This window comes from Gigantopelta aegis, chromosome 8, assembly GCF_016097555.1.
Source record: "Gigantopelta aegis isolate Gae_Host chromosome 8, Gae_host_genome, whole genome shotgun sequence".
Taxonomy (NCBI): domain Eukaryota; kingdom Metazoa; phylum Mollusca; class Gastropoda; order Neomphalida; family Peltospiridae; genus Gigantopelta; species Gigantopelta aegis.
Window position 1 is genome coordinate 28,477,836 of NC_054706.1, and position 9,447 is coordinate 28,487,282.

Genomic DNA, 9,447 nt, shown 5'->3' on the forward strand with positions numbered 1-9,447 from the left:
ACAAAGGCCGTGGTATGTGCTTTCCATTCTGTGGGAAAATGCATATAAAATATCTCTTGCTGCATTGTGAAAAATGTAGCAGGTTTCCTCTGATGACTACGAGTCATAATTACCATACATGTGTATGTTTGACATCCAATAGCCGATGATTGATTAATTAATCAATGTGCTCTAGTGGTGTCCTTACATAAAATATTCTTTCTGTATTGATCAGAATTTCCTCATTTAATGATCAATATGTGATTTATTACCACTATATATTTGTTGAGTTAAAATTTAAAAAATAAATTGGATTTATTTTTTTGATTTTTTTTGGACACACATTGAAAAAGTGACAGATAATAATGTTAAGACTTCTTTTAAATAAAGTTCGAAATTGCATCTTTTAATAAATGTATTTCTCTTAAATCTGTTTTTGAATATGTATTTATGCTGGCATTGCCTTATGTCATTGTGCGATCCGAGGAATAACAACTGCTGTTTTTTTCTGCCTCTGTGATGTTTGATGTAAAATATTAGCTAGTCTAATTAAATATTGATAGGTGTACATATCACAAGACATTATAGACATTGTTTTTTGCCAAAGATTATTTTTTGTTATTCGTGTGCTTGCTGCATTCAGACTTGTTAATTAATGCTGCAGCAGACATATTTATTAGACTAAGTGCAACTCTCCATTTCTGTATCGTTTTCAATGTGCTAGTTGATGTAAGGGGTTAGTAATGTTGTCTGTTATATTTCTGCATATAATGTATACAGTTGACAATTTGTTTCTATGAGAAATGTCTTTAGGATTTACTCTGTGTACATTTACCAAAAATCCCACAACAATTAGTGTTCAGTGTCAAATATCACTCTTTTGTACTTATATACTATTGACAAAAATTATTCATAAATAAGTTATTGCAGTTTGGTTTTCTTTCAGTTTGTGGATGCTATTTTAACCATAGAAAATGTTTTCAGTAAATGCCAAAAATGAAATTTTTTCCCCCACTAAAATATTTTCAAAAATATATTTTACTGGGTGAGGTTTTTTTAATTGTTATTTTTATTTTATTAGGAACAGTCTTCTGTCTACTTTTATGTCAGACGCTAAATTCAACCCGCAAAAATGGACAGTTAGTTTTGTTAATCTACAAATCTGTAACACAGGATAAAATGACAATAGAGTGAAACGAGAGTCTGTGACATGGAAATGGAAAAATACCCTTTTAAAATAGGCTAGTTCCTTAACCGTTATTTCTCAGAGGTATGGCATGTGTGTGTTAAAAAAAATATGAACAATGCATTTTGTGGTATTACAAGGATAACCACAAACACTTTGAATGTATGGAAATGAATAATCTAAACAATAAAATGTAACTAATTTCTAATTTCAATTAACAAAAATGGCTGTAATAGTGAAAAATGTTGTTTTTAAAACCTTTATATGAAATACAAAATGTTCAGCAGACAAAGAAAACTGAAGGTGAAATAACAGTTAATTTAATACAATAATAATTACTACTGCTTATCCTCCAAATATACATGTATGTACCATAATTGTACTTTAAACACTAATTGTCTTGCTAAAAGTTTTTTCTCTCATTATGTAGATATTTGAGTCAATGAATCATGTACTACATGTAGAGTAGTATATTTTTTTCTGTGTTAAAACCCTTAATTACCCTACCTTTTTATTGAGAAATAATGTTTAATATTTGTAGGTTTCTGTATATCGTGTACTTCAGAATTGAAAATGTTAAAGGTTTTCTGTTGTGAATCATGATAGTATTGATATAGACTTTCTAGATGGAAGTATTTTTGGATCTTTAAATTGGAGGTCATTGTTAGTAGATGTGATTAAGAGTGAGTGTTACCCATGACCACATGACTATTAATTTGACCCATCAAAACACAGAAGGCATAAATCTACCAGCAATCTAAAAAGAGCTAATATCATATTTACATATTTTGCTATTTATTTGTAATAACAACTTAATTGATCCCATAAATATTTTTTACAAATTTAAATTAACTCTCGAATAAAAACAAATGTGTAATGTGTCATGTAAAAAGTCACTTTCATGTCAAACTAGATTTCTGTTTTACAGTGTCGTAAAAAAATAAAAATAAAAATTGTAAATTTATAAAATAGTGACCTGTTTCAACTGTAGGTAGCTTGTTATGGCTGTCAGAAATGGATGACTTGCACAAATACAGAAATCATCATCAGAAGCCTTCTGGAATAATGTTAGAGTGGTTGCCTCAACTAAATCATAACTGCACCCAAGTCTGTCGGTCAACCCTCTAAAGATTCTCCAATAAAAAATATTGGGTTTTTTTTTTTTTTTTACTAGTAAATGAATTTCAAATTATTTGGGTGTACATGTAATTTTGTTATGGGTTGTCTATATAGTTAAAGGTGTAATTTTTGTAGTTAAAACCAAAAGTTAATAAATATTTTTTGTGGAAAGCTACAAGTATGCAGGTTTGATTAATTGTGCCTTTAAAACTTTTTGAATGACTGTTTATGACAGAATGTTACCTGGACACAAGATGGCATTGGACTGCAGGGTATAAAATTTGACTTTTTCAGACAAGCGATATATTCTTCATGTGGTTTTAGTGTTTACACGAACGATATTCATCTGTAGTTCAAATACGAATAAAAATGTTAATGGGCCATGGTAATCAAACGAGAATCTAATACGTACGATTTTCGTAGCTTTTCTTCATCAAATTTCCTATCATAAATACAAAAAAAAACGGAAGAGATATGTATGTTAGGACCAACTTGAAAGCTGCCATTTACAATTCAGCACACTACCCCATCAGTTCTTTTACTGGGGAGTACTTGTTTACGCCAAACAATAGTCTGAATGAAACGACAATAGACAGGGATTTCCCAGAAGCATTGAACGTCATGCTTGCACCACCTTTGTATCACCGCAGTGCGGACTTTGTATCGACAGCGATGCTGATTTAAAACGGATACATTGTATTTTTCTCACACCGGCAATGTCGGTCCGTTCTCTTCTTATTTTCTTCCAAAAACAGTGATAAAATTAGCCAACTCGTCCTTTTAGATTTTCTGACAAACGATTACAGCTTTTGCACGAATGATCCGTTGTTTATGTTGATATTGGTTTTGCATAACCAACAGACCAAACCAAATTTTATGCACTGGACAGTTTCAGACCTAGTAAAAGACCTCATCAACACTGACTGGACAGTAAGGTTGATTCTTTACTTTAACTGATCACAGTATTATTGGTTATTTTAAGACATATTCTGGAACAAATAAAAACAACATCACAACCCTTTTATGTTGTGCCCCATTTGCTATATGAAATCGGTGTTTCTGCTAGAAAGACCTTTTTGGGTATGGCACTATGGAATTGAATAAAACCACAGTAAACGGGGTATGGTGGAACTCCCCCAGAAAGAAAATGGGTTACGTTTAGGGTTAGGGTTAAGAAAATCATACAGTAATGATAAGAGTAAATAATATGTCAAAAGGTTAACTTTAAAATAAAAAAATCTGCAAAAAAAATTGGGTATGGTATGGTGCCATACCCATTTTACCCTCTGGCAGAAACCCTGGAAACATATGGTAGAGTTGACCCCAAAGTGATAACACAAAATTTTAAAGTTTACTTAAATTACAACACTTATATATGTGTTGCCTCATTTGCCATATGGAACATATGGTAGAGTTAACTACAAAATGACAACACTAAAATTTTAAAGTTTACTTTTTCACAGTTTGAACAATGGGTTGCATTCATCTATTTTAATTGACATTTTTGTGGACTTTTTTTTTTTTTTTTTTTTTTTTACATTTAATGTCACTACCACATTCTTTTTGACTTTGAAAACTTTTATGCATCAAGTTATGATACGTGGTGCAATTTAGTGTAATTACTTATAAAATGATTTACATTCTTTATTATTAATGGCTTGTAATACATGTACTAAAAATAATCGCACAAAGATGGTTTGTAATATAATATATTACCTTTTTTAATTGTAACCCCTGTTAGAAAATTGTAAAATTTCAGTTTGTTGTCTTTGACATTTTGTGTGCTATGAATGCTTGATGTCATTTTGTCGTACACTAGCTGTATATTCCATGTTTTAGAAACCAAGAAAGTCAAATGGAAATTACAGACTGTGATATAACTGCAAGACAGTTTTGTTTTTGTACATTTTATAATTTTCTTATTAGGCCACTACATATAACAGAAATAGTTTGTTTCTTGTTTATGTTTTACCACATAGGTCCATGACACTTTAAAAACAAAATTCCACACACAAAACAAGGTATGGGCTTTTGCATGAGGTGTGCTGAGGGTACACTAGGAAAATCAACCATTGATTTGTTTTCCATTCCAACTAATTCTCGGCATACTAATTTCATCTATTCTTTTTTTAAATCTGTTTATTAGAAGTGTATGGTATAGAAGAATATTGAGCAGATTACACACACACAAATGGTTGCAGATTAGGGAATGAAGTGAAGTGTGATAGACTGATTTACTGCACACTTATTTTCACCATTCTAAACATCTTTTGGTACTAGCAAAACTCTGAATGACCCCCCCCCCCCCCCCCCCCCCTTTTGCATGAGGTGTGCTGAGGGTACACTAGGAAAATCAACCATTGATTTGTTTTCCATTCCAACTAATTCTCGGCATACTAATTTCATCTATTCTTTTTTTAAATCTGTTTATTAGAAGTGTATGGTATAGAAGAATATTGAGCAGATTACACACACACAAATGGTTGCAGATTAGGGAATGAAGTGAAGTGTGATAGACTGATTTACTGCACACTTATTTTCACCATTCTAAACATCTTTTGGTACTAGCAAAACTCTGAATGACCCATTCCCCCCCCCCCCCCCCCATCAAAAAACAGTTAATAAAATTGGTCTTTAATGTATTAATTGAAACCATTTCTCTATGGTCTCACTGTTTCTATATTATTTATTTTGATAAAATATAATATGTTTTGGCAAATTCAGAATTTAATTGGTGCTTTCGGGTAATAAGCATTTTGAGGGTTTTGTTAATAGACAGATGGTAAGAAATTGTTGACTGTCATGTGTATACCTGTAAGCTTTCACATCACACTTCAGTGGGTGTCCATCCTTCATATTCTCTGTCTGGTATACTATATTACATGTACACATGTATATTGTATTGTTTACTATTAGTGTTTAGTTTTAGTGAGATGCTTGTTGTAAATGTACTTAATAGTTGGGTACCCGTCATTAAGTGAGATTTTGCCACAGTGCTGATCAAATTTGTTACGTAATGTGACCACAAAGTAGAAATCTGCACTTGGCACCATGAATGATGTTTGCACTTTTCAGCATATCTTAAACAGAGAGACCAAGAGGTTGCTCTTGCTCGTCTTGACTTCAGTTTTTCAGTGTAAAATAATCAAACAAATGAACGGTCTACCAAGCCACTACTACAATGATACTAGTAGGCTGGATTCTGGCAAAACATTTTAAAGATGACTGTAAGAAAGTTTTTTTTATATATTAGCCAGTAGTCAATGTATTGTTGTTGGGGTGTTGTTAAACATTCATTCATTCATTAATGCTTTATTTTTGGATGTTTGCAGTATATTAGTATTTCATTGGGGCATGTAACATACCGGTATACAGTGAAATGAAAGATTTCATTAGAAACTAGAAGAAATATTTATTCTCACTTTATATAGGAAATTATCCACCAATACTAAAATGGTACATGTAGGTTAGGTTCTGACAAAGTATTTTAAAGGTGACTGTGTGTTTGAAATATGGTAGTATTTTATTAGGGCATGTAATATACCGGTACACAATGAAATTGAAAGTTTCATTACAAACAAGCATAAAATATTTACTCAACTTTGGAGCTATATAACTGAAATTATCCATTGCACTGTGCATTGCAAAAAATTCAAATATCACTGAATCATATGTAATTTCTTCTTTTTTTCACATGTAATATTTTGTGTGGCATGGACTACTTCAAAATGTCTTGTTTAAATTCATTAAAATCTTGTAATGAGTTTGCAGAAATTGATGTATTTATTGGAGAAAAGAAATATGCTGGTATGTTAATTGATCATGACAAATGCATGTTTATTGTTATTTATTCAACTTATTGTAGGTGTGTGGGTGTGCGTGGGTGTATGTGCATGTACGTCATTTGTATTGTATAGATATAATTCATTTGTATTGTATAGATATAATTCGCCTGTTTGTTGTAACACAATTATTACCATATTAGTTTGTATGCTTTGTTTGATTTTGTAATATTTGTCAATTTTTGCATTCATTTCCATCAGTCAGCCATTACTGAGGTGCTAACTTTAACAAATGTATTATTTGTATATTACAATATGAACTAATGTTACTCAATCTTTATGACTTGTGTTAAAACTACGGTGAAGTTAACTGCCCTAACTATCCTATTTCCTTTAGGTTTCTAGTAGGATATCTCGCCTTCAACCCCAACCCCATTAAAAATGTCCAATCATTCCTGAAATGGATATCTTCAGTTTATTGCCCATGAAATACGTCTTTATAAACATTTAAAACTGGATACTGAATGAGAACTTTTGTTTAATAAATATTCTGAAGAAATATATCTCACTACAATAACTGTAAATCTGGACTTTTTCAAAGCATTTAATATACTGACTTATGTTGAGCAGATGTTGAGAGGTCACATTGATGTATTCCCGTGTACAAGACTGGTTTCGTTTTTACCTGTACTTTAGTGACATTGTGTACCATTACATTTTATGTACAATGTGAGTGGTGTGATGACGACTCCTTCAATGCTATATATATATATACATATTTCTGTTGTACAGTCATGGCACTAATTGTCCAATTTAGCATTAATATTTTCTTCTTTTTTTGTTTTTATTTCATACAATACTGTAAATAATAAAATATTAGCAATCTTAATATTTAGCGAAATCCAAATACCGGGTAAGTAACATATTAGTGAAATAAAAATTTAGAGAGGTCATCATGTCAGAAACTAAAAAAACTTTTATATGTTGTAGGATCAGCTGAAATAATGTTTTGACAAATTTTGACATTATGCAGCTTTACAGACATCTTGAATTTAGTAGAAAATTGCAGTAAGGCGCATGCTAACTAACTATTGTTATTTACTGTCATTTTGGTTTAATCAGTAGCATGTAACATTTGTTGCGAGTTCAGTTAATCACAGACAAAACAATCGCACAAACGGTTTTTGGAACAGTCTGTTGTATGTCTCTTTAAATTTAGTATCATTCGCTAACATTTTATACTTGCTAACATTTCCTGATTTATAGTATTTATCACCCATCCCTGAATGATTTATATAGTGATACTTAATTTTATATTATTAGTAGTAGTATTACTAGTATTATAATAATTTTCTTCTTTTCTTTAAAAATTCCCATAGCACTGCCAGATATTTACCGATAGCCAAAAATTTGCCAAAATACGATTGTTCTGTGACAAAATAAATTTTTGTTTTTGTAAACAAGTGACACTTGAAGTGCTGTGCTGTTTGTGTGTTTATTAATATGTGGTTGTGTTTTCTCAGCACTGGTTTGCTCCTCACTTTTGATCATTTCGAGATCTGTTATTTATGTCCATTGTACAATTTGATGTATGTTCTGTGTTTGTACATTTGATAATGTTTACATTTGTGAATGTTTGTAATATGAGGAATGACATGCTTATTGAATGAAATTGAAACTAATGCTGGCTTGGTTTTGTTTTGTTTTGTTTTGTTTTGTTTTGTTTTCTCGATACCAGAACATTTTAGTATACAGAGTTGAAATCGTCTCGAAATTTCGGATTTTTAGCACTATCCCAAAATTATTTCCTGTCCTTGTTCTTGGGTAAAAAGCTGTGAATGATGCTGCATTTGAGACAGCTTTTAATTACCGTGTCAACCAACTGCTAATTGAAAATGGTATCCAAAATGATCCAGAGCTTGCTTTTAAGGAAAGAGGGAAGGAAATGTTTTATTTAACGATGCACTCGAAACATTTTATTTACAGTTATATGGCATCGGATATGGTTAAGGACTACACAGATATTGAGAGAGGAAACCTGCTGTCGCCACTTCATAGGCTACTCTTTTCGATTAGCAGCCAGGGATCTTTTATATGCACCATTCCACAGACAGGATAGTACATACCACAGTCTTTGTTACACTAGCTGGAACAAGAAGTAGCTCAATGGGTCCACTGACGTGCATCAAGTGAATGCTTTACCACTGGGTTACATGTCACTCCTTTTGCTTTTGAGTTGTAAACTAGGAACAACAAAACAAATCTACCCAAATGACTGCCACCATTTGACTGATGTGCTCTAGTGGTGTTGCTAAACAAAACAAACTTCTTCACTATTTGAACTTAGAAGAAAATTGGCCAATAAAATGTTTCTCTGAACACACAAAAAATAAGCATACACCATAAATGTGTCACCAAAGATGATAGATCATTGCAAGTTTTTTTCGTTTTTTTTAATTCAAACATCATTTTGTGTGCATGTGAATCACATAGCAATTATAATTTGGAATCCTGGTGGAAGCTAGCATTGTTTTAGCAATCAAGGGCAATCTAATTAAAATTAACTCCGCTATTACATGTAATAGTGGAGCTAATTTTAATTAGATTGTCCACAGGGTAACATTGTCATAACCGCCAACTTAAAATGTTATTACAGATGCACAGGTTGTGCAACATTGCTTGCAGAAAAGAAAAAAAAAGTTTACGCTCAGTCTACAATTCTGAATGGCTAAACCCACTAGAAAAATGAATGGCAGATGGAATTAAAAAATCTAGTTACACATTTTCCACTTCATTGGCAAGTGGTGGATGATGCCAACTCAGGCAGGTGTTCCAGCCTGTAGGGGGATGGGTTTCGAATTTTGTTACTTTGTGCTACGTGTACATATAGTGCTTACCATATGTGAAAATAGGGATAAATGTCTTCTGACCCCATCCTTTTTAAAGTACCATTGAATAAATCTTTGGCAGAAGTTCACCGGATATGTCCAGCTGCTACCGTCTTAAAACCTACTGTAGTCTATCCTTAACGTGCAAATCAAAACAAAAGAACACAAAAATAAACCCAAGTTCATTTATTTCCTTTTTAGCAATTTCCTTTACACATAATTTGTTTTCAAAAAACATTTGTATAACAATTAACATAGTAAAAAATTAAATATTAAAAATTTTTAAACATTACACAGTTCGTCGTCTGTCCAGAAATTAATCTAAAATATTAATAAAAATCTTGCAAAGTTCCTTGTACTGTTGTTAAAACAACAAACTACTTTTTTAAAAAGGAAATTACCTAAAAATATATTGCCAATTGAAAAAATTTAAAATGAAAACATCAACATAAAAATGAACAAAGCTATTACATGTAACACTACATTTGGCTAC

General features: G+C 31.7%; 1 long non-coding RNA gene across 1 annotated transcript; it reads left to right on the plus strand.

The window, feature by feature from the left end:
• The first annotated feature begins 76 nt into the window (after positions 1-76).
• On the plus strand, positions 77-7,748 carry LOC121378720. The gene is made up of 2 exons (XR_005958754.1): positions 77-4,324; positions 4,613-7,748. It is a non-coding gene; the product is annotated as an uncharacterized LOC121378720 (long non-coding RNA).
• The last annotated feature ends 1,699 nt before the right edge of the window (positions 7,749-9,447 follow it).